A 23,437-nucleotide genomic window follows, 5' to 3' on the forward strand; every position below is an offset into this window, starting at 1 on the left:
CTCACATGAGTTTTTTAAAGGATAACTCATATCTAAACCATAATAGCTATGGATACCATAAAAACATGAAAGGACACAGGGCAGCTATTATATTAGCCTTAGGTGCTACACTATGGATATCATATTAGTATTAAAGATCACAGGGAGATACTATTTTGCTTTAGATGTTATAGTATGTATATTATATTTGGATTAGAGACCACAGGGTAGCTATTATATTAGTTTTTGATGTCATGTTATGAATATTATTTTAGTATTAGAGGCCATGATGTGGACATTATATGTTTGCTCCTCATGCTTCCCACCATCCCCTCACCGGCTGCCAGAGCTGCCAGAAGCTTCTGAGCCGTCTCTCTGAGGCTGCTCTGAGGAAAAGGGAATCACAAGTGTCCCTCCAGACATGACCCATGAGGGTCCCCATGCTACGCATCTCCTCAGGCTGCTCTGAGCAGAAAACCCCAGGCTCCTCTAAAAATATAACCCATGAGGGTCCCCAAGCCAGGCATCTCCCCCAGGCTACTCAGAGGAGAAGGAAACCCCAGGCATCCAAAGAGACATAAACCACGAGGGTCCACACACCAGGCATCTCCCTCAGGCCACTCTGAGGGGAAGAAAACCCAGGGCCTACATAGAGTTGCGACCCACAAGGCTCCCCACATCTGGCGTCTCCCTCAGGCCAATGTGAGGAGAAGGGAGCCCCAGGCATCCCTAAAACAGGACTCACAAAAGTCCCTAAGCCAAGACCACAACCTGGGTCTCTCTCAATCTGCTCTGAGAAGGGAGCTCTGCCCCTCCATGTGGAGTGGCCCAACACTCCCAGGAATGGGGCTCTCCCGGGTTGGTCCTGAGGGAGAAGCAGGCTCCTCACTTTCAAAAAGGCGGCATTAAAGATGGCGGCGAGGCCCCACCCCTGATTGACCATGCACAGCAACCCTTTGGCCAAGCACAGCAACCCTGGCAACCGCCCCAGGCAGCTCTGAGGAGAAGGGAACCCAGGGCTACTTAGAGACGTGACCCAAGAGGCTCCCCAGGCCTGGCATATCCCTCGGGCTGCAGTAAGGATGAGGCTGCCCCACAGTGTCCCTAGAATGTGACCCACGAGGGTCTCCAAACCAGGCGTCTCCCTCAGGCTGCTCTGAGGAGAATGGAACCCCAGGCATCCCTAGAGACACGACTCACAAAAGTCCCTCAGTCAGGAGTCCACTGAGACTGCTCTGAGGAGAAGGGAGTTCCGAGGGTCCCTGGAGGCATGACCCATGAGAGTCCCCAACCTGGGTGTCTCTCTCAATCTGCTCTGAGAAGGGAGCTCTGCCCCTCCCTGTGGAGTGACCCAACACTCCGAGGACTGGGGCTCTCCTGGATTGGTCCTGAGGGGGAAGCCAGCTCCTCACTCTCAAGGAGGCGGCCTTAAAGATGGCGCTGAGGCCCCGCCCCTGGTTGGCCATGCCCCCTTCGGCCACGCACAGCAACCCTAGCGCCCAGCAACCCTGGCATCTGCCCCAGGCCGCTCTGAGGAGAAGGGAACCCCCAGCCTAATTAGAGACATGACCCACGAGGCTCCCCAGGCCTGGCATCTCCCTCAGGCTGCTGTAAGGATGAGGGAGCCCCCCAGTGTCCCTAGAATGTGACCCAAAATGGTCCTCACACCAGGCATCTACCTCAGGCTGCTCTGAGGAGAACAGAATCCTGGGAGTCCCTAAAGACATGACCCAAGAGGGTGCCCGCACAAGGCATCTCCCTCAGGCCACTCTGAGTTGAAGGGAGCCCCAGGCACCCCTAGAGACGTGGCCCACGAGGGTCCCCACACCAAGTGTCTCTCTCAGGCTGCTGAGGAGAAGGAAACCCCAGGCATCCCTAGAGACACAACTCACGAAAGTCCCTAAGTCAAGAATCAACACTGAGGCTGCTCTGAGGAGAAGGGAGCTCCGTGAGTCCCTGGAGGCATGACCCACGAGCGTCCACAACCTGGGTCTCTCTCAATCTGCTCTGAGAAGGGAGCTCTGCCACTCGCTGTGGAGTGACCCAACACTCCGAGGACTGGGGCTCTCCCGGGTTGGTCCTGAGGGGGAAGTCAGCTCCTCACTCTCAAGAGGCAGCATTAAAGATGGCGGCAAGGCCCTGCCCCTTCTTGACCACGCCCCTTTGGCCAAGCACTGTGCAGGGGCTCCTCCCAGCTCAAAGGCGGGGCCTCTCCTGGCTCCCTGGTGAATGTCAGCACCTTCTTCCACCCTCAACAGTTAATGAATAAAATATGTTCCCACTGCTCTATCTAGCTGTGGACCTGAGGAGTGGAATCTCAGAAGAGGAAAAATGGAGTCCAGGAGAACCCCTTACTGCACTCCACCAGGCCAAGGGCTGCAGCAGCCTGAGACAGGCAGGCAGAGGCACAGAGGGAGGCAGCTACAGGGAGTCTAGACCCTCAGCCCAAGGGCAGAGGCCAGAAACAGACCACCTCAGAGGCTTCGAGGACATGTAGTCTTTGAGACAGAGTGACCTTAGCCAGGGACTGCTCCAATTCAGAATCTATCTAGCTGTGGACCTGAGGAGTGGAATCTCAGAAGAGGAAAAATGGAGTCCAGGAGAACCCCTCACTGCACTCCACCAGGCCAAGGGCTGCAGCAGCCTGAGACAGGCAGGCAGAAGCACAGAGGGAGGCAGCTACAGGGAGTCTAGACCCTCAGCCCAAGGGCAGAGGCCAGAAACAGACCACCTCAGAGGCTTCGAGGACATGTAGTCTTTGAGACAGAGTGACCTTAGCCAGGGACTGCTCCAATTCAGAATCAGGGGTTTTAAGAAAACCTGTTAATTCCCAGCCCAAGGTGATCACTGTGGGAGGGTAGAAGAACCTGAGCTCAGACCAAATTCCCAGTAGCCTATGAGAGCATTCTAGATCATTCAATCTGTCCTGCCTATCCAGCTCTCACCATGGATGCCTCTGGGAGCTTCAGGCGACACAGATTCAGGGTTCTCAGGGTTTCTGGACAGTGTAGTCTGGTGCTCTGCTCACACAGTCTTTGCCCTTCAGGACCATGGAAGCTGTGTGCCATGTGCTGGCCCAGACACCCTGGAGAACCCTGGCAGTGGACTCTGGTGTTCTACCCATGCAGCCCTCACCACAGAAGCCTAGGGGTTGCAAGTAGCACATTCATCCTCATACCACCAGAATTCTGGGTGGTGCAGTCTTGTATTCCACATTGCAGCCCAGCTGCAGAGGTCTCTGTGAGCTGCAGGCTCCTCAGGCACCCCTAGTGATTCTGAACAGTGTAGCCTGGCATTCTGCCCACTCAGCCCTCACTCCAGAAGTCTATGGGGGCTTCAAATAGCACATTCAACATCATACCCCCACCTAGGATTCTGGGTAATGCAATCCAGTCTTCTACAATGCAGCCCCCACTGCAGAGGTCTCTAGAAATTGCAGGCTACACAGTCACTCAGGCATCCCTAGGGATTCTACACAGTGTATTCTGGTGTTCTGCCCATGCAGCAGCACTACAGTGGATTCTGGGAGCTGCAAGCCCCCAAGGATCATGGGTATTATAGCCTGGTGCTATGTTCAACTGTACAGTGACTACCTAGAGCTCAGAGCCTCCAGGAATTCTGAGTATTGTAGTCAGTTCTACTCAGTCAGCTCTGACCACAGAGGTCACTGAGAGCTGTGGGCCATTGATTATTCTGGGTGGTGCAATCCATCCTACCTAAGTGGACTTCACCCCCATCATGGCTCTGGGATCTGTGTAGCATAAGCCTACCTAGACACCCCTGAGAAGTTTGTGTAGTGCAATACAAAGTTTGCCCCGGCAGTATTCAAAAGGAAGGTGTCTGGGAGTTGCAGGCCCCCAGGGATTCGGGATAGCATAGTCTTGCCCTGTACCTCCATAGCCCTCACTGTGGAAGCCTCTGAGAGTTCCAGGCCACATGGACACGGGCACCTCCAAGAATTCTAGGTAGTATAGTTCAGCTCCCTACCCTGAAGCCCTCACTATTGCACATCCTGGGAACTGCGATTCCTCCTGAGGATTCTGGATAAGGTAGTCCACTGTTTTGTCTACATGCCCCTACTGCAAGGGCCATGAGAACTGAAGGCCACATGCTTGCCTTGGTACTGAAGACCTCACTGTGGAAGCCTCCTGGAATTGCAGGAAACACATTCACTAGTGTGTCCCCAGGAATTGTAGGTAGTGTAGTCTGACGTGCATAATGCACAGTTCTCACTTGGGAGGCCTCTGGGAGTTGCAGGCTGCATACTCACCTGGGTAACACACCCCACCAAGGATTCTGGATACTGTAGTTAAGCTCTGAGTCCAACAGTCCTCACAACAGAGGATCCTGAGAGCTGCTGGCACCGAGATTTGTGGGTAATTTAGTTCTGTGTTTTTCCTACTCACTGCAGAAAATTCTGAAACTAAAGTTTTCCCTTAGGATTGTGGGTAATGCAGTTCAGTGGTTTGCCCACTCAAAACAGAGGATTCTGGAAGCTGCAGTCCCTGAGGTTCTGGATAATGCAGTCTAGTGTTTGGCCTGCACATTCCTGCTGAGGATCACAGGAGCTGAAGACCCCATGCTTTCCCTGGGACCCTGGAGATTCTAGGAAGTGAGCTCTACCAACAAAACCATCACCACCAACTCCTCTGGGACTTACAGGGTTACAGGGTATGCAGGCATCCCCAGAGATTCTGAGCATTGAAGTCTGGTATTCTGCCCTTACAATTCTCACCCCCAGAGGCTCCTGGGCAGAGCAGGCACCCAAAAGTAATTGGCAGCATAGTTTGATTTTTTGTCAGTACAGCCCTCTCTGCAGAGGTCTCTGGAAGTTGCAGGTCCCCAAGAATTGTGGGTAGCACGGCCTGTCATTTGACCATGCTGCCCTCCCTGCAGAAGGCTCTGGTAACTGCAATGAGGATTCTACAGTTACCCAGGATTCTGGGTAGTGCGATCCATCATAATTTTTGCATCTCTCAACCTAGAGGCTCCTGAGAGCTTCTTGCTGCATTTTCATGAGCCCTTACCCTCAGGTCCCAATGAGACTCCAGGCACTGGGCCCTCCCTGCACCATCTTGAGGGGGCATTTGTGTCCTCAGACACTCAAGCCACACAAAATACATTGACATACTCATGATAATGAGCAGCAAAAGCCTCAGTAAGAAATACTGTTGTAAAATAAGTTCTCGTAAAATATTACCTGAGAAAGTAAAGAACATGGCAGAACTTACTTCTCAGCACACCAGGCAGTGCACAGGAAGATTCTTCCTCATGTTTTCCTCACATGGACCTCAGTCATCCTGAATCCATAGTCTCCATGGGTAGGTGCCAAGGAGAAGGAAGCTCTGGTCCTCACCATAGATATATCCACCAGGCATCCCCAGGCCATGGTATTTTTCTAGGTGTGTCCCCAGGATTTAAAAAAAAAATAAAAAATAAAATTGGTCTACGCCTTAGATAGAGCCCATAGGAGTCCCTAGATGTGGCATCTCTCAGGTGGGTCCCCATGAGAAGAAAGTTTGATTAGAGCACAGAACACAGCACCCAAAAACAATTGATCAGAGAAAGTGGCCCCCTGCTAGCCACTGTAGACAGTGCAGGATGCTGGGTGTTCACTGTTCAGAGCTGCACCCCCTTGTGCTAGGCACAGTGAAGCTCTAAAATTCATACTTCTGACTATCCCAGGTCATGATTTTAGAAATCAAAAAGAAATAGAGCCTATCATCCTATGTCTTGATCAGAATGAATAGAGATAGCAAGCAGCAAAATACATAGCCCATAGACAAAATTCCATTGATTTTAGCAATCATGTAGAGGAAACAGTGAAATTTATAAACTGGAATAAGAAAAATTTTAAAACATTAATATTTCAAATAGAGACCCCAAATTTGAAGTACTTTCATGTAAGTCTTAAAGTACAATCATTCTTTCAGAAAACCTTGAAATGTTTAGAAAGAAATCAAATGAAATATAAATAAATAAAGATATACTTTGTTCAGGTCTCAATATAATTAAGATGAAATTATCTCAAACCTGACCTGAAGATTCAGTGCATTCCAGAAATTCCCAAAAAGCTGTTTTTAAACCTAGACTAGACAGCACTGACTGCAAAAGAACACACTTCAAGAAGCCACACATATGGATGACAGAACCTATCAAAATACTCTCTAGACTTGCATTTAAAATGGGAAACTGTAAAACTATAGAAGATGTGCATGACCACATGTTTCATGATGAGGTTCTAAATACAGCCCCCCCCAAACAAAAAAAAATCCATGAAAGCTGGGGATGTGGCTCAGTGGTTAAGCACCCCTGGGTTCAATCCTTGCTACCAAACAAACAAATAATAACAACAACAAATACATGAAAGAAAAACCTGATAATGTAGAATGTATTAAACTGCTCTGTTAAAAAAATCATATTAATGAAATAAAAAGACAAATCAAATACTGGGGGAAACGTTGGAAAGTATATGTCTAAAACAAACTTGTGTACAAAATATAGTAACACACTCAACATTAACACAACATGATGGGTAAAGATCTGAACAGACAATGCACAAGAAAGATACAAGATGACAAAGAAGCATAGAAATGACTCTTAGTATCATCTGTCATGAGGAAAGCACAAACTAAGACCCCAAGGTGCACTGCACAACTACTAAGCTGCTAAGGTCTTTACTAAGTGCAGTATCAACCATGAGGATGATGAGCAGCCACAGGAACTCTTATGCATTGCTGGTACAACACACAACAGCTCACCACTATCAAAAAAAAAATGGCCATTTTCCCCAAAGTTAGACACGGTGTCACCACATGGTCCAAAAAAAATAGGCAACTGCCTCAAAAATATATATACCTAGATAACAGCAGGCAATTACATATAGTAGTTCTATTCACAATGTCCCAATACCTTAAGCAATCAGGATATGCTTCAATGGGTGAATAAATAGCATAACTGCTATGAATCTATGCCATGGAGGCCCTGATGTCTCTGAGCTCCCCCAGGTCTCTACTCTGGTCTGGAACCTGGACTGCCCTTACATTTGCATACCTCACAGAGGGAAAAGTGAATTCTGAATAGAAGCACCTGTATATGCAACTGATAAACTCAGGCTCAGTATGCAGTTGCTGCCTATGGAAAGAGATTTCAAAGTATGGATGTGGGTGGTAAACTCAGAAAAATGCAAGCACAACAACCCAGACCTGCATCTTTGTCCATCCATAGGAGCTACCAGGGATACAACAGACAAACATGGAGGCAACTCCAGGATCCCCAAAGAACCACATATAGGGGAGAACCTGGAGGTGGCTGCCATTAGGGTCCCTATGACCCACCTCTGATTAGCTTAGAGGACACTATGCTATAGCTTCATACCCCCATCCAAATTTTTAATTTTATCTCTTTTCCACTGGTAGCAAATGCATCCTGAGCTTGGATTCTGTTGATTGTAGAGAGAGCTGTGCCACTAACTAGTCCTGATGCACAACCTCTGAAATTCATGTTCTGGTTATTCAACATATGTTTGCATATTTTAGCTAAAATAGAGCCCATCATCCCATGTTTTGATCTAAAAGGATGGTGCTATGGTTTGAATATTTTCCACCCATATTTTATGTCCCCAAAGCCCTGGATCCCAGAAAGTCCAGGGCTGAACAAACCACCCCTCATATTCTCTTTCAGCTCCCCTCTTTCCATCCACACCTTGAAACAGCCAAAATATCTCTTTTAATCTCAGCAGGGAGAGTCCCTCAGGAATGTACAGAAGATGATACTCCACTTGGTCATGGTGTCTCACCTATGCCCACTGGGCCTGGCTAGCCCTTTGAGAGAGTGAGCATAGAACAAGCTTGGGGTAATCCAAGACAAAGTCAGATAGGTGGAAAGGAAGGGGGCTGGTGGTCAATATACTGAGAGTAGACACCTTTCCCCATAGGGGCTGAGCACAGAAAATAAGGAGGGGCTTCCTGCCTCCATCCAGATGACCTCTGGACACTGCGCAGGTACCCCTTCCCAGGAGGTCCAGTCCTAGTCAAGGGTCAACTGCAGGGTGGTGCCTGACTCTAATGCCAGCAGCTTAGGAGGCTGAGGCAAGAAGATTGCAAGTTCAAAGTCAGCCTCAGCAATTTAGCAAGGCCCTAAACAACTCTGTGACATCATGTCTCTAAATAAAATATTTTAAAAGGCTGAGGATGTGACTCAGTGGTTAAGTACCTCTGGGTTCAATTCCTGGTCCAAAAAAAAGATAGCCTGAAACTGGGGTGGTTTTGCCAATTCCTGAGACGCACTCAAGGCTTATTTCCTATTGTCTCTGGGAAAGTATTTAGCATCTCTTTAGTGGTCAGAATGTTTTAACAATTACAACTTCCTAAGCTCCAGTTTGACTCACACATTTAGTTTAACTCTGACAAAATTAAAAGGTTTCTTTCTTTCTGCTCTGCTTTATGATCTTTGATTATTACACCAAATTTGGCTAAAAGCTGCCAGCAATATTCATGTCACTGCCTGAATTCTGTGTTGCCTTGAAATTTCTTCTGCCAGATTCATTACTCCATCACCTTTAAATCTAGCCTCACAGAACATCTCAGAACATAGGCAAACTGTAGACAACTTTTTAGAATATAACAAGAATGGCCTCTCATCCAATTTCCAACAGAGGCCTTTTCCTCTGAAACCTCATGGGCTCAGTCTTTACTATCTACAGCTATTTTATTAGTTTAATGTGTTAGAGTAAGGATAAAACATTAAGAGCCAGGTGGCAGCTATTTTATTAATTTTTTTGTTTTTTGGAGAGGGTGTAAGAAAGTCCATCATACAGCTATTATATTAGTGTTGGATGCTATAGTACAGAAATTATTTTAATGTTAGAAGCCACAGTGCAGCTAATATATCTGTTGTAGATGCTACAGTGTGTATATTGATTTTAGATGCTATAGTATAATATAGAATATTATATTATTATTATAATATATAGTATAATATAGTATAATATAGAATATTATATTATTATAATATTCTATATTATACTATATAGTATAATATAGAATATTATATTACTATTATTGATATTAAACCCTACAGGGAAGCTATCATAATAGTTTTAGATGCTACTTTATGGGTATCATATTAATATTAAAGGCCACAGAGCAACCACCTTGTCAGTTTTAGAAGCTATAGTTTGTGTGTGTGTGTGTGTGTGTGTGTATAGTATTCATTTTAGATGCTGTAAAATAGACAACATTTTAATATTAAAAGCCACATGGTACCTATATATTACTTTTTAATGCCATAGTATGCATATCATATTAATATTAATGCTGCAAGGTAAGATATTATTTTAGTTTTTATTGCTATTGTATGGATATCTTATTAACAATAAAGCCACAGGGAAACTATTATGTCACTTTTGGATGCTACAAATAGATGTCATATTGGTGTTTAAGGCCACAGAGCAGCTACTCTATTAATTTTAGATTCTATACTATGGATCTCTTATAAGTATTAGGGACAAAAAATGCAGCTATTTTATTAGTTTTAGATGCTATATGTGGCTATCCTATTAATACCTTAGGCACATTGCCAGCTATTATATTAGTATTAGATGTTATAATATGAATATTGTATTAATATTAAAAGCCACAGGAAAATGATTATATAAGGCCATAGGGAAGCTATTACATTAGTTAGAGATGCTACATTGAGGCTATAATATTAAATCCCAGGGCAACTAATATCAATTTTTGATGCTATTATATGGATAATATGTAAGTATTAAAGGTCATGGGAAACTATTAGTTTTATACACATTGTATACCTATTAATGTTAAAGGCAACAGGCAGCTATTCTATCAGTTTTACATGCTATAATATGGACATTATATTTGTATTAAAGGCCACAGTATGGGCTGGGGTTGTAAGTTCGTGGTAGAGCACTTGGCTAGCATGTGAAAGGCACTAGGTTCAAATCTCAGCATTGTATATAAATAAATGAAATTTTAAAAGGTCCATCAAAACTAAAAAAAAAGATGTAAAAAATGCCATAGTACAGTCATTTTGTCAGTGTTAAATATATTAATATGGATAAGTTATCAAGATTAAAGGGAATAGGAAAGATATGATATCAGCTTTAAAATACTATCATCATTAAACACCACATAGGACTGCTCTTATATCAGTTTCAAAAGCTCTTATAGATATCATATTAATATTATAGGCCACAAAGCAAATATTATGTCACTTTTAAGTGTTATAGAATGTATATTAGTATTAAAGGACACAGGGCAGCTGTGCTATCAGTTTCAGTTGCTATAGTAAGGAGATTATATTAATATTAAAAGTCACAGGGAGGTAATTTATCAATTTTTGATGCTACATTAAAAGTATTAAAGCCACAGGACAGGGCTGCAGTTGTAGCTCAGTGGTACAGTGCTTGCCTAGCACATGTGAGGCACTGGGTTCGATCCTCAACACCACATAAAAATAAACAGATAAAATAAAGATATTGTGTCCATCTACAAAAGTAAATAAAAACAATCAACACAAAAAATTTTTTAAAGTCACAGGGCAACTATTATATTAGGTTGATAGGTCACTATATGAATATTATACTAATATTAAAGACCAAGGGCAGCTACTATGTTAGTTATAAATATCATAGCATGAATAGTATATTAATATTTAAGGCCACATGAAAGATAGTATATTGCTTTTAGATGCTATATATGGATATCATATTATTATTAAAAGCCGCAAGAGGGGCTGTTGTTGTGACTCAGTAGTAGAACACTTGCCTATGTGAGGCACTGGGTTTGAACCTCAGCATCACATAAAAAAACAAACAAATAAAATGAAGGCATTGGGTTTGGGTTGTAGATGGATACAATACCTATTATCTTATTTATTTTATGTGTTAGGAAAGTATTCTACCACTGAGCCAAAACTACCACCTCCCCTACCAACTTATTTTTTAAAAGGACATATTTCTTGGGGCTGAGGTTGTGGCTCAATGGTAGAGCACTTGATATATATTTCTTTATTTCTCTCTCTGCTCCTCCCTAATCTCTCCCCTCCCTAATCTCAGGGGAAACAGGATTACCTTTCCCATTTAGGAAGATTTCTCTGTCCTTAAGTACACACATATCCACCTTAGGAATTAAGTCATACAGAATTTGGGGATGGTACAATAAGATCTCAGAAATTACTATCTCTGAAATTAACAAGTAAATTACAATTCCAGACAGAGAACACATGCAATGTAGCTTTTGAATAATCTCTTTAAAAGGCCTCTGTTCCTGATGGGCAGAATCATAGACTTTGGGACAGGAGTCCCCTGTGCTTCTCCTTTGCTATCAAAGCAATAAATCTTCTTTTTCCTTTTTCTCAAAACTGTGCACTCATTATAGGATTGACATTGAGGATAAGAACTGAGTTGTGGAAACAGTATAAAAGACCAGAGTGCAGGCTTATATTAGTTTTGGATACTACAGTATTGATATAATAATACCATTAAAGGTTATATGGTAGCTATTAAATTAATTCTAGATGCTATTTATGAATACTACATTAGCATAAAAAGTCAAAGGGCCACTATTATATTATTTCTAGGCAGTATTGTTTTAGTAAGTTTTCTTTTTTGTCACTGTGTCTAAAATTTGTGACAAGAACAATTTTAGAGAATAAAAATTTTGATTTGGCACTCACAGTTTCCAAAGTCTCCATTCACAGAAAGTGGATTGATGACTCTGGGCCTGAAGTGAGACAGAACACCATCACCTCACCCAAGGATGTGGAGGAGGAGAGCGGGTCAGGACATGCCAAACAGGAAACAGGAAAGAGAGACCAGGGAAAAATATATTCCCAAAGGAATACCTCCAGTGTTCCTCCAACCACACTTTACCTACCTACAATTATTAAGTTTTTCTTATGGGTGAATTAACATGTTGATCAGTTTAAGGCTGTCACTATCCAATCATTTCACCTGAAAACTTTCTTGCATTTTCTCCCACATGAGTTTTCATATCTAAACCATAGTATTCTGACCCTGGCCCAGAAAAGCTCTGGTCCACTCACAATGCAAAATATTTGAGTCCATTTCCAAGAAACAATATTTTCACATATTCTCATTCTCTCCCTCCCTCCCCTCCCTCTCTCTCCCTCCCCCCCCCCTCTCTCTCTCTCCTCTCCTCTCCTCTCCTCTCCTCTCCTCTCCTCTCCTCTCTCCTCTCTCCTTTTATTACCAGGGGTCAAACCCAGGGCTTTGTGGATGCAAGGCAGATGCTTGGCCACTGAGCTACATCCCAGCCCAAGAGTCCAGCATACTCAAAAGGCCAAGTCCAAAGTCTCTTCTGAGATTCAAGGCAAATTCTCTGCAATGAGCTCCCATAAAAAGCAAAAGCAAGTTACATAAAAATCAACAAATAACAGCACAGGGTCTTTTAAAGAAGGGGTGGTGTCAAGGAGAGATAGATAAGGATGGTGGAAACATAAGGTTAAGAGAATAATTATATAAAATAAGCCCAATGTACTGACTTACCCACATGCTTTCTTTGCCAAAAAAGCAATCTGCGTGCAACCCTGCCTAGCCTGAGGGGACCATATAGGTCACATTCCTGCTTCTTCCTGCCCTTAGGCACATATGTAGGGGGTCTGGGGTATATAAAAGAGCAAGACACACCCATCCCCACAGACATTCAATTCTGAGCTCCCTTCTCTTTGAGAAGTCTATCTTCATTTCTTTCTTAAATAAAACTTGGTTTCTATGCTTACCTAAGCATTTCATGGGTGTTTAATCTTCAACCTCAGGGAAACAAGGACCTGTTCTTGATATCCAAGACTGGTACCAGTGGGACCAAACAAACACTAACACTCAATTGGGCACAAAAAACCTATAGTTGCACAACCAGCATCTGAGGCACATGGCATGGTGATGTTCTCTCCAAAAGGGCTTGTGCAGCCCTGCCCTATGGCTTTGCTGGTTGCAACCCACAAGACTCTCTCAGCTTATATATCTGTTTGATTCCCACAGCTTTCCTTGGCAGACTCTCCATGGTACTGGAATCTCTTAATCTTGGGGGTCTCCACTACAGTTCCAGCTGCCTTCTCACTTTATACATCACACTCTCAGAGGCTACCCACAGCAACTAACCATTTTTCTGGCCTCCCAGGTTTTCCTTTGAAATCTCAGTGAAAGCCTCCATACTCCCTAACTCGAATGTCCCCCAATCAAAAAAAAAAAAGAAGATAATAGAAAAAGCAACTTGGTTGATGCCAAGTTCTTTTACCATCTCAACCAGTAGGCAAGATTTCTATGACTATGGCTGTAGTATCCTCTGAGTGCTTGGCATGGTGAAACAACTTCCCAACCCCCTTATTCAAGCAGGTGCACAAATAGTCTCAAAGAATTTTTACTTTTATAACCTTGAGCCAGAGATAGGTGAGATCTTTTCAATTCCTAAGATGCCCACAAGCCATCTTTTATATTGTCTCTGGGTAAAGTAATTTAGCATCTCTGCAGTGGTAATGTCCTGAACAATAACAACTTCCTTCACCCCAGTTTTACATTTTTCTGGGCAAAGTGGAAATTGTTAAAATCTTTCTGCTCTGCTTTCTGATCTGATCCACAGTAAATTTGACTAAAGGTCAACAGCAATATCCATCTCACTAGCTGAATGCTGTGTTGCCTTGAAATTTCCTTTGCCAGATTAATTAGCTCATCAACTCATAGAATGTCTCAGGACATGAGCAAAATGTAGACAACTTCCTAGCAAGAGTGTAATATGAATGCCCTCTAGTCGTATTTCAATACAGTCCTCTTCCTCTGAAACCTTACAACTCCATTCTTTGTTTTTTACAATCCTATTGGCATTTTAGACTTCTGAGAACCCACCAGAATCCCTCATTAAGCTCCACCTGCAACTTACTAAACCTTTTCCAGCTTTATCTCTAAATATTTCAAACTTCCTCTCCCAACAAACCATCTCCAAAGACTACTGAATCATATAGATTATTCATAGCAAAAACCCACTCACTAATTTAGTCAGTTTTTTCAACACTGTGACCAAAAGATCTGACAAGAAAAATTTTAAAAAGGAAAAGCTTATTTGCTGCTCATGGTTTCAGAGGTCTCACTCCAAAGACACACAACTCAATTGCTCATTTAATAAAAATTTTTAGTAATCAATGGACTTTTATTTATTTATATGCAGTGCTGAGAATTGAGGAAACAGCAGTGCAACAACAGCTGCAGGATGTGAGATACCAGCAGTCTCAGGCATTACTAGGAGAATATGTGGCATGGCCATTTTGGAAGATGATGTGCCAGTTCTTCCCAAAGCAAAAAGTCCAATCTATAACCCAATAGTGTCCCTATAAAACATCTTCTTTTAGAGAAATTCTTTGAAAAAGTATGTCAAAACAAAACTAGTATGTAATTATGAATAGCAGCTCTATGATGCTGATCAGATCATAAATAAGAATGTCCTCCCAGGGCTGGGGATGTGGCTCAAGCGGTAGCGTACTCGCCTGGCATACATGCGGCCCGGGTTCGATCCTCAGCACCACATACAAACAAAGATATTGTGTCTGCCGAAAACTAAAAAATAAATATTAAAATTTTTTTTAAAAAATGTCCTCCCATACCTAAATGCATAACCAACACAGAATATAAAGGAATGAACCTACAGAGAAATAGATAAATTCTACCTGGTACACTAAGTGAAATAAGCCAGGCTGAAGAGGCTACATACTGTATAGTTTACCTTTCATGACATTCTAGAAAAGACAAAATTACAGAGGAAGAGTTGTGCAGGATTAGGCCCAGGTGCCTAATAATTCCAATGCAACCATTTAAATATGATCAAAAGTGCATGTACTTTTCTAATGAATCCAACAAATATGAGAAAGATACTCAACTGCATTCTGAAAGCCACTTTATAAGCACGTAGGGGCACCAACATTAGGATAAAATGTAATCATGGCATTTACTACATGAAATAACCCTAAATACTAATGAATACATAATTTCAAAAGAAAGACAAATTTCTGAAATCAAAAGCAAATTGATACATTTTTAAATGATATTTTGAACAGAGGCAAACACTTAAAAGAGGTCTCCAACAAGAATTTTTGACAACATAAAGTATCGTGCTCATTAGAAGGCCCATCCCTTTGTATGCAAAGAATAAGATAACTTTCTAATGAATATAGAACTTTAATAGGACATATGGAAATGCTTTCTAAATTTGAAATGTCATCATCCCTCTTCTCTTTTAAAACTGATTTGAAATTTTCTTAGAATAATTTCATATGAATTTGGAAGAGGCACTTTGGTATATGTGTATATGTGTAAATACATGATCTTTTTTTAAAAAATTTTTCTTTATTTTTAGTTGTAGTTAAACACAATACCTTTATTTTATTTACTTATTTTTATGTGGTGCCGAGGATCAAACTCATGGCCTCACACGTGCCAGTCGAGTGCTCTACTGCTGAATCACAACCCCAGCCCCAATACATGATCTTTTAAACTATATCTCTCATGCTTGAGTCCTGTCAAAGACATATTCTGTGTGTGTGTGGTGCTGGGATGGACTCCATGGCCTCTCAAATGCCAGGCAAATGCTCTTCCTCTGAGCTGCACACCCAGTCTCAAACATGTCTTAATAAATGGAAATTAATTAAAATCATTTGATTATGAGCCTTTCCAAACAAGACAATTCTCTCAAACAAAACAATTCTCTCAATCAAAAACAAAGTAAGCTAAAGAAATTTTTAAAATATTCCTTATTGGTGTAATCAAATAGAAAATAAATAAAAAATAGAAGTTCACAGAATTAAAAATCCTATACAGGGCTAGAGTTGTGGCGCAAAGGCAGAACATTTGCCTGGCATGTGTTAGGCCCTGGATTCAATCCTCAGCACCACATATAAATAAACAAAATAAATAAATAAAATAAAAAGATCCACTGACAACTAAAAAAATATTTTTAAAATTCTGTAGAAAACTGAAAGAATGTTAATTAAAAATTGAACAGCAAAAACCTATTACACAGAACCAAAGGCCATGGGGAATTACATAGCAAAATAACTCTAAAATAAGAAAAATAAATGAATCAATTAGCATAAAAAAGCTTGGACTGATACTTAGAGTTCTCCCACTGGATGGGATCCTGGGATCATCAGGGCTCAAGGCTGGCTGTCATCTGCCCTTTAACAAATTCTGATTTTATTTCAAATGTTCATGATCTATAGAGAATAAAAGAGAGAGAAAGGTGACTTTTCTAAATTTATTTTATGGTATGTCAAATTTTGATACTAGTCAAGATAATTCATCCAATGCAGGATGTCAGTGTTTATACAAAAGATGTTATTTGTGCACCATTACAAATATAATGCCAATTAGCACAGCAGCCAGGGAGCTGCTCATCCTAGACTAGCAGGGGCAGAGTCTGGAGGAGGGGGATGGAAGGTCAGGAGGAGGGGGGACCTGGAAGATAAGTGGGGTCTGGAGAAGAGTCAAGGTCTTAAAGAGGAGGAGGGCTGGGCTGGAGTTATGGCTCAGTGGTAGAGCAGTTGCCTAGCATGTGTGAAGCACTGGGTTCAAACCTAAGCACCACATAAAAATAAATAAACAAAATAAAGGCATTGTGTCCATGTGCAACAGAAAAATATTTTTTTAAAGAGGAGGGGTAAGGTCTGCAGGAGGGGCAGGACAGGAAGAAGGGAAAGATCTGGAGGAGAGACAGGGTCTGAAGGAGGGGGAGAATGGGTCACAAGAGGGCAGGGCTTCACAGAGGTGTGGGACCTGAGGAAGGGACAGGCCCTGGAACATGAGTAGGACCTAGAGGATAGGCAGGGTAGGAAGGAGGGGAAAGAATGGTTCAGGAGGACAAGCAGGGCCATAGAATATAGGTGGGGCCTAGAGGAGAGGCAGGGTCTGGAAGGGAAGGCCTTAGCAAGAGGGTCCTGGAGGGGTGGCTTCTTGCTAATTAAACTCTCCACCAAAAGAAAAACGTGTGGTTGTGGTAGCTCAATGGTAGAGCACTTGCCTGGCATGTGTGAGGCACTGTTTTTGATCCTCACCACTACATAAAAATAAATATATTGTGCCCTTCTACAACTAAAAAAAAAAAATTGAAAAAAAAACTAAGCAGAGATTAAAGAAAAAGAAAAATGTGGTTCATGAGTTCGGTTCCACAAAAAACATGAGATGTATTTTTAATAAATTCAGGCTTTGTTCGAAGTAATATATTTAAACTCAAGCGGCTCAAAAGGCTGAGGCAGAAGGATCTCAACTTCAAAACCAGCCTCAGCAAAAGCAAGGCATGAAGCACCTCAGTAAAACCCTGTCTCTACAATACAAAATAGGGCTGGAGATATGGCTCAGCAACAACAACAACAACAAAAAGATAAGTATTGAGTTCAATCCCAAGTACACAAAAATAAAAATTAAATTTTTTTTAAAGAGAGAGATGAGATGAGAGAGAGAGAGAGAGAGAGAGAGAGAGAGAATTTTTTAATATTTATTTTGTAGTTTTCAGCGGACACAACATCTTTGTTTGTATGTGGTGCTAAGGATCGAACCCGGACAGCACGCATGACAGACCAGCACGCATGACAGACCAGCGCGCTACCGCTTGAGATACATCCCCAGCCCCTAAAAATTTTTTTAAAAATAACATAGTGAGCTGTTAAGATATGTACTTTTCAATTTTTTTCTACTATTTCAACACTGCAAGAAAAAGCAAACCATTTAAACACTAAGGAAAACAAGGAAGTGGACTGGGGTCCCCTCCCCTTAGGCTGTACATTCCTCCCTCCCTACATATTCCCCCTTCCTCCCTGCTGGGTTCCCTAGAAACTACCCTGGGTCACTATATTAAGATGATGAGGGTCATAGCCTAAGGAAGGGTCACTGCTGCACAGGGAGCCAGGATGAAATTGTGAAGGACAGAGTGGAACTGACAGCCAAGGCTGCCCTCAGCTCTCAGGTCCAGGACAGGGTTTGCTCTTCATGCTTCCCACCATCACCTCACTGGCTCCCAGAGCTGCCAGAAGCTTCTGAGCCATCTCTCTGAGGCTGTTCTGAGGAAAAGGAAATCACAGGATTCCCTCGAGACATGACCCATGAGGGTCCCCATGCTACGCATCTCCTCAAGCTGCTCTGAGCAAAAAACCCCAGGCTTCCCTAAAAATATAACCCATGAGGTTCCCCAAGCCAGACATCTCCCCAAGGCTACTCAGAGGAGAAGGGAACCCCAGGCATCCAAAAGGACATAAACCACAACCATGAGGGTCCACACACCAGGCATCTCCCTCAGGCCACTCGGAGAGAAACCCAGGGCCTACATAGAGTTGCGACCCCCAAGGCTCCCCACATCTGGTGTCTCCCTCAGGCCAATGTGAGAAGAAGGGAGCCCCAGGCATCCCTAAGACAAGACTCAAAAAAGTCCCTAAGCCAAGAGTCCCCGATAAGGCTGCTATGAGGAGAAGGGAGCTCCGTGAGCCCCTGGAGGCATGACCCACGAGAGTCCCCAACCTGGGTCTCTCTCAATCTGCTCTGAGAAAGGAGCTCTGCCTCTCCATGTGGAGTGACCCAACACTCCCAGAAATGAGGCTCTCCCAGGTTGGTCCAGAGGGAGAAGCAGTCTCCTCACTTTCAAAAAGGCGGCATTAAAGATGGCGGTGAGGCCCCACCCCTGATTGACCACGCCCCCTTTGGCCAAGCACAGCAACCCTGACAACCGCCCCAGGGAGCTCTGAGGAGAAGGGAACCCAGGGCTACTTAGAGACGTGACCCACAAGGCTCCCCAGGCCTGGCATATCCCTCGGGCTGCAGTAAGGATGAGGCTGCCCCGCAGTGTCCCTAGAATGTGACCCACGAGGGTCTCCAAACCAGGCGTCTCCCTCAGGCTGCTCTGAGGAGAATGGAACCCCAGGCATCCCTAGAGACATGACTCACAAAAGTCCCTAAGCCAAGAGTCCACTGAGACTACTCAGAGGAGAAGGGAGTTTCATGAGTACCTGGAGGCATGGCCCATGAGAGTTCCCAACCTGGGTGTCTCTCTCAATCTGCTCTGAGAAGGGAGCTCTGGCCCTCCCTGTGGAGTGACCCAACACTCCGAGGACTGGGACTCTCCTGAATTGGTCCTGAGGGGGAAGCCAGCTCCTCACTCTCAAGTAGGCAGCCTTAAAGATGGCGCTGAGGCCCCGCCCCTGGTTGGCTACACCCCCTTCAGCCATGCACAGCAACCCTGGCAACGCCCCAGGCAGCTCTGAAGAGAAGGGAACCCAGGGCTACTTAGAGACCTGACTCAACAGGCCTGGCATCTCCCTCAGGCTGCTGTAAGGATGAGGGAGCCCCCCAGTGTCCCTAGAATGTGACCCAAAATGGTCCCCACACCAGGCATCTACCTCAGGCTGCTCTGAGGAGAACAGAACACTGGGCGTCCCCAGAGACATGACCCAAGAGGGTGCCAGCACCAGGCGTCTCCCTCAGGCCACTCTGAGTTGAAGGGAGCACCAGGCACCCCTAGAGATGTGGCCCACGAGGGTCCCCACACCCAGTGTCTCTCTCAGGCTGCTGAGGAGAAGGAAACCCCAGGCATCCCTAGAGACACAACTCACGAAAGTCCCTAAGCCGAGAATCAATGCTGACGCTTCTCTGAGGAGAAGGGAGCTCCCTGAGTCTCAATCTGCTCTGAGAAGGGAGCTCTGCCACTCCCTGTGGAGTGACCCAACACTCCGAGGACTGGGGCTCACCCGGGTTGGTCCTGAGGGGAAAGTGTGCTCCTCGCTATCAAGGAGGCAGCATTAAAGATGGTGGCAAGGCCCTGCCCCTTATTGACCACGCCCCTTTGGCCATGCGCTGTGCAGGAGCTCCTCCCAGCTCAGAGGCGGGGCCTTTCCTGGCTCCCTGGTGAATGTCAGCACCTTCTTCCACCCTCAGCAGTTACTGAATAAAATATGTTCCCACTGCTCTAACTAGGTCTGGCTGTGGACCTGAGGAGTGGAATCTCAGAAAAGGAAAAATGGAGTCCAGAAGACACCCTCACTGCACTCCAACAGGCAAAGTATTGCAGCAGCCTGAGACAGGCAGGCAGAGGCACAGAGGGAGGTAGCTACAGGGAGTTTAAACCCTCAGCCCAAGGGCAGAGGCCAGAAACAGACCACCTCAGAGTCTTCTGGGACATGTAGTCTTTGAGACAGAGTGACTTAGCCAGGGACTGCTCCAATTCAGAATCAGGGGTTTTAAGAAAATCTGTTAATTCCCAGCCCAGGGTGATCACTGTAGGAGGGTAGAAGAACCTGAGCTCAGACCAAATTCCCAGTAGCCTATGATTGCATTCTAGATCATTCAGTCTGTCCTGCCTGTCCAGCTCTCACCATGGATGCCTCTGGGAGCTTCAGGCGACACAGATTCAGGGTTCTCAGGGTTTCTGGACAGTGTAGTCTGGTGCTCTGCTCACACAGTCTTTGCCCTTCAGGACCATGGAAGCTGTGTGCCATGTGCTGGCCCAGACACCCTGGAGAACCCTGGCAGTGGACTCTGGTGTTCTACACATGCATTCCTCACCCCAGAAGCCTAGGGGTTGCAAGTAGCACATTCACCCTCATACCAACAGGATTCTGGGTAGTGCATTCTTGTATTCCACATTGCAGCCCAGCTGCAGAGGTCTCTGTGAGCTGTAGTCTACTCAGGCACCCCTAGTGATTCTGAACAGTGTAGCCTGGAATTCTGCACACTCAGCCCTCACTCCAGAAGTCTATGGGGGCTTCAAATAGCACATTCAACCTCATACCCCCACCCAGGATTCTGGGTAGTGTAATCCGGTATTCTACAATGCAGCCCCCACTGCAGAGATCTCTAGAAATTGCAGGCTACACAGTCACCCAGGCATCCCTAGGGATTCTAGACAGTGTATTCTGGTGTTCTGCCCACGCAGCATCACTACAGTGGATTCTGGAAGCTGCAAGCCCCTAAGGATCATGGGTATTAAAGCCTGGTGCTATGTTCAACTGTACAGTGACTACTTAGAGCTCAGAGCCTCAGGGAATTCTGAGTATTATACTCAGTTCTACTCAGTCAGCTCTGACCACAGAGGTCACTGAGAGCTGTGCGCCATTGATTATTCTGGATGGTGCAATCCATCCTACCTAAGAGGACTTCACCCCCATCATGGCTCTGGGATCTGTGTAGCATAAGCCTACCTAGACACCCCTGAGGAGTCTGTGTAGTGCAATACAAAGTTTGCCCCGGTGGTATTCAAAAGGAAGGTGTCTGGGAGTTGCAGGCCCCCAGGGATTCTGGGTAGTATAGTCTTGCCCTCTACCTCCATAGCCCTCACTGTGGAAGCCTCTGAGAGTTCTAGGCCACATGGACAAGGGGCACCTCCAAGAAATCTAGGTAGTATAGTTCAGCTCCCTACCCTGAAGCCCTCATTATTGCAGATCCTGGGAACTGCAATTCCCCCTGAGGATTCTGGATAAGGTAGTCCAGTGTTTTGCCTACATGCCCCTAATGCAAGGGCCATGAGAACTGAAGGCCACATGCTTGCCTTGGTACTGAAGACCTCACTGTGGAAGCCTCCTGGAATTGCAGGCAGCACACTCACCAGTGTGTCCCCAGGAATTGTAAGTAGTGTAGTCTGACCTGCATAATGCAGAACTCTAACTTGGGAGGCCTCTGGAAGTTGCAGGCTGCATACTCACCTGGGCAACACACCCCACCAAGGATTCTGGATACTGTAGTTAAGTTCTCAGTTCAACAGTCCTCACAACAGAGGATCCTGAGAGCTGCTGGCACCGAGATTTGTGTGTAATTTAGTCCTGTGTTTCTCCTACTCACTGTAGAAAATTCTGAAACTAAATTCCCCCTGAGGATTGTGGATAATGCAGTTCAGTGGTTTGCCCACTCACCACAGAGGATTCTTCTAGAAGCTGCAGTCTCTAATCCCTGTACATTCTGGCTAAGGATCACAGGAGCTGAAGAGCCCATGCTTTCCCTGGGACCCTGGAGATTCTAGGAAGTGAGCTCTACCAACAAAACCATCATCACCAAATCATCTGGGACTTACAGGGTTACAGGGTATGTAGGCATCCCCAGAGATTCTGAGCATGGAAGTCTGGTATTCTGCCCTTACAATTCTGACCCTCAGAGGCACCTGGGCAGAGCAGGCACCCAAAAGTAATGGGCAGCATAGTTTGATTTTTTTGTCAGTACAGCCCTCTCTGCAGAGGTCTCAGCAAGCTGCAGGTCCCCAAGAATTATGGGTAGTACAGTTTGTCATTTGACCCATGCTGCCCTCACTTCAAAAGGCTATGGTAACTGCAATAAGGATTCTGTAGTTACCCAGGATTCAGGGTACTGCAATCCATCATAATCTTTACATCTCTCACCCTAGAGGCTCCTACGAGCTACTTACTGCATTTTCATGAGCTCTTATTCTCAGGCCCCAGTGAGACTCCAGGCACTGGTCCCTCCCTGCACCACCTTGAGGGGGCATTTGTGTCTTTAGACACTCAAGCCACACAAAATGCATTGACATACCACGATAATGAGCATGTAAGAAAGCCTCAGTAAGAAATACTGTTGTTGTTGTGGGGCTAAGGATGTGGCTCAAGCCTTAGCACACTCGCCTGGCATGCGCTGGGGTGCTGGGTTTGATCCTCAGCACCACATAAAAATAAATAAGGATGTTGTGCCCACCGAAAACTAAAAAATAAATATTAAAAAAAAATACTGTTGTAAAATAAGTTCTGCTAAAATATTACCTGAGAAAGTAAAGAACATGGCAGAATTTACTTCTCAGCACACCAGGCAGTGCACAGGAAGCTTCTTCCTCATGTTTTCCTCACATGGACCTCAGTCATCCTGAATCCACAGTGGAGTCTCCATGGGTAGGTGCCAAGGAGAAGGAAGCTCTGGTCCTCACCATAGATATATCCACCAGGCATCCCCAGGCCATGGTATCTTTCTAGGTGTGTCCCCAGGTTTAAAAAAAAAAAAAAAACACTGGTCTACACCTTAGATAGAGCCCCTAGGAGTCCCTAGATGTGGCATCTCTCAGGTGAGTCCCCAGGAGAAGGAAGTTTGATTAGAACACAGAACACAGCCCCCAAAAGCAATTGATCAGAGAAAGTGGCCCCCTGCTGGCCACTGTAGACAGTGCAGGATGCTGGGTGTTCACTGTTCAGAGCTGCACCCCCTTGTGCTAGGCACAGAGAAGCTCTAAAATTCATACTTCTGACTATTCCAGGTCATGATTTTGGAAATCAAAAAGAAAATGAGCCTACCATCCTATGTCTTGATCAGAATGAATGGAGATAGCAAGTAGCAAAATACATGGCCCATTGACAAAATTTCATTGATTTCAGCAATCATGTAGAGGAAACAGTGAAATTTGTAAACTGGAATAAGAAAAATTTTAAAACATTAATATTTCAAATAGAGACCCCAAAT

General features: G+C 44.6%; 1 long non-coding RNA gene across 2 annotated transcripts in view; it reads right to left on the bottom strand.

Annotated features, from left to right (window-relative positions):
• Nucleotides 1-23,437, bottom strand: part of LOC144371056 (uncharacterized) — a 57,003-nt gene that overhangs the window by 14,196 nt on the left and 19,370 nt on the right. Inside the window, exon 3 of one of the 2 annotated variants that reach the window (XR_013431217.1) lies at nt 14,570-16,221. The exons of the other annotated variant lie outside the window; for it this stretch is intronic. This is a non-coding gene — a long non-coding RNA (uncharacterized LOC144371056). Of the gene's footprint in view, nt 1-14,569; nt 16,222-23,437 lie in introns of those variants that run through there. 2 annotated transcript variants of the gene reach the window in all.

The sequence above is a fragment of the Ictidomys tridecemlineatus genome, chromosome 15, assembly GCF_052094955.1.
Source record: "Ictidomys tridecemlineatus isolate mIctTri1 chromosome 15, mIctTri1.hap1, whole genome shotgun sequence".
Classification (NCBI taxonomy): Eukaryota; Metazoa; Chordata; class Mammalia; order Rodentia; family Sciuridae; genus Ictidomys; species Ictidomys tridecemlineatus.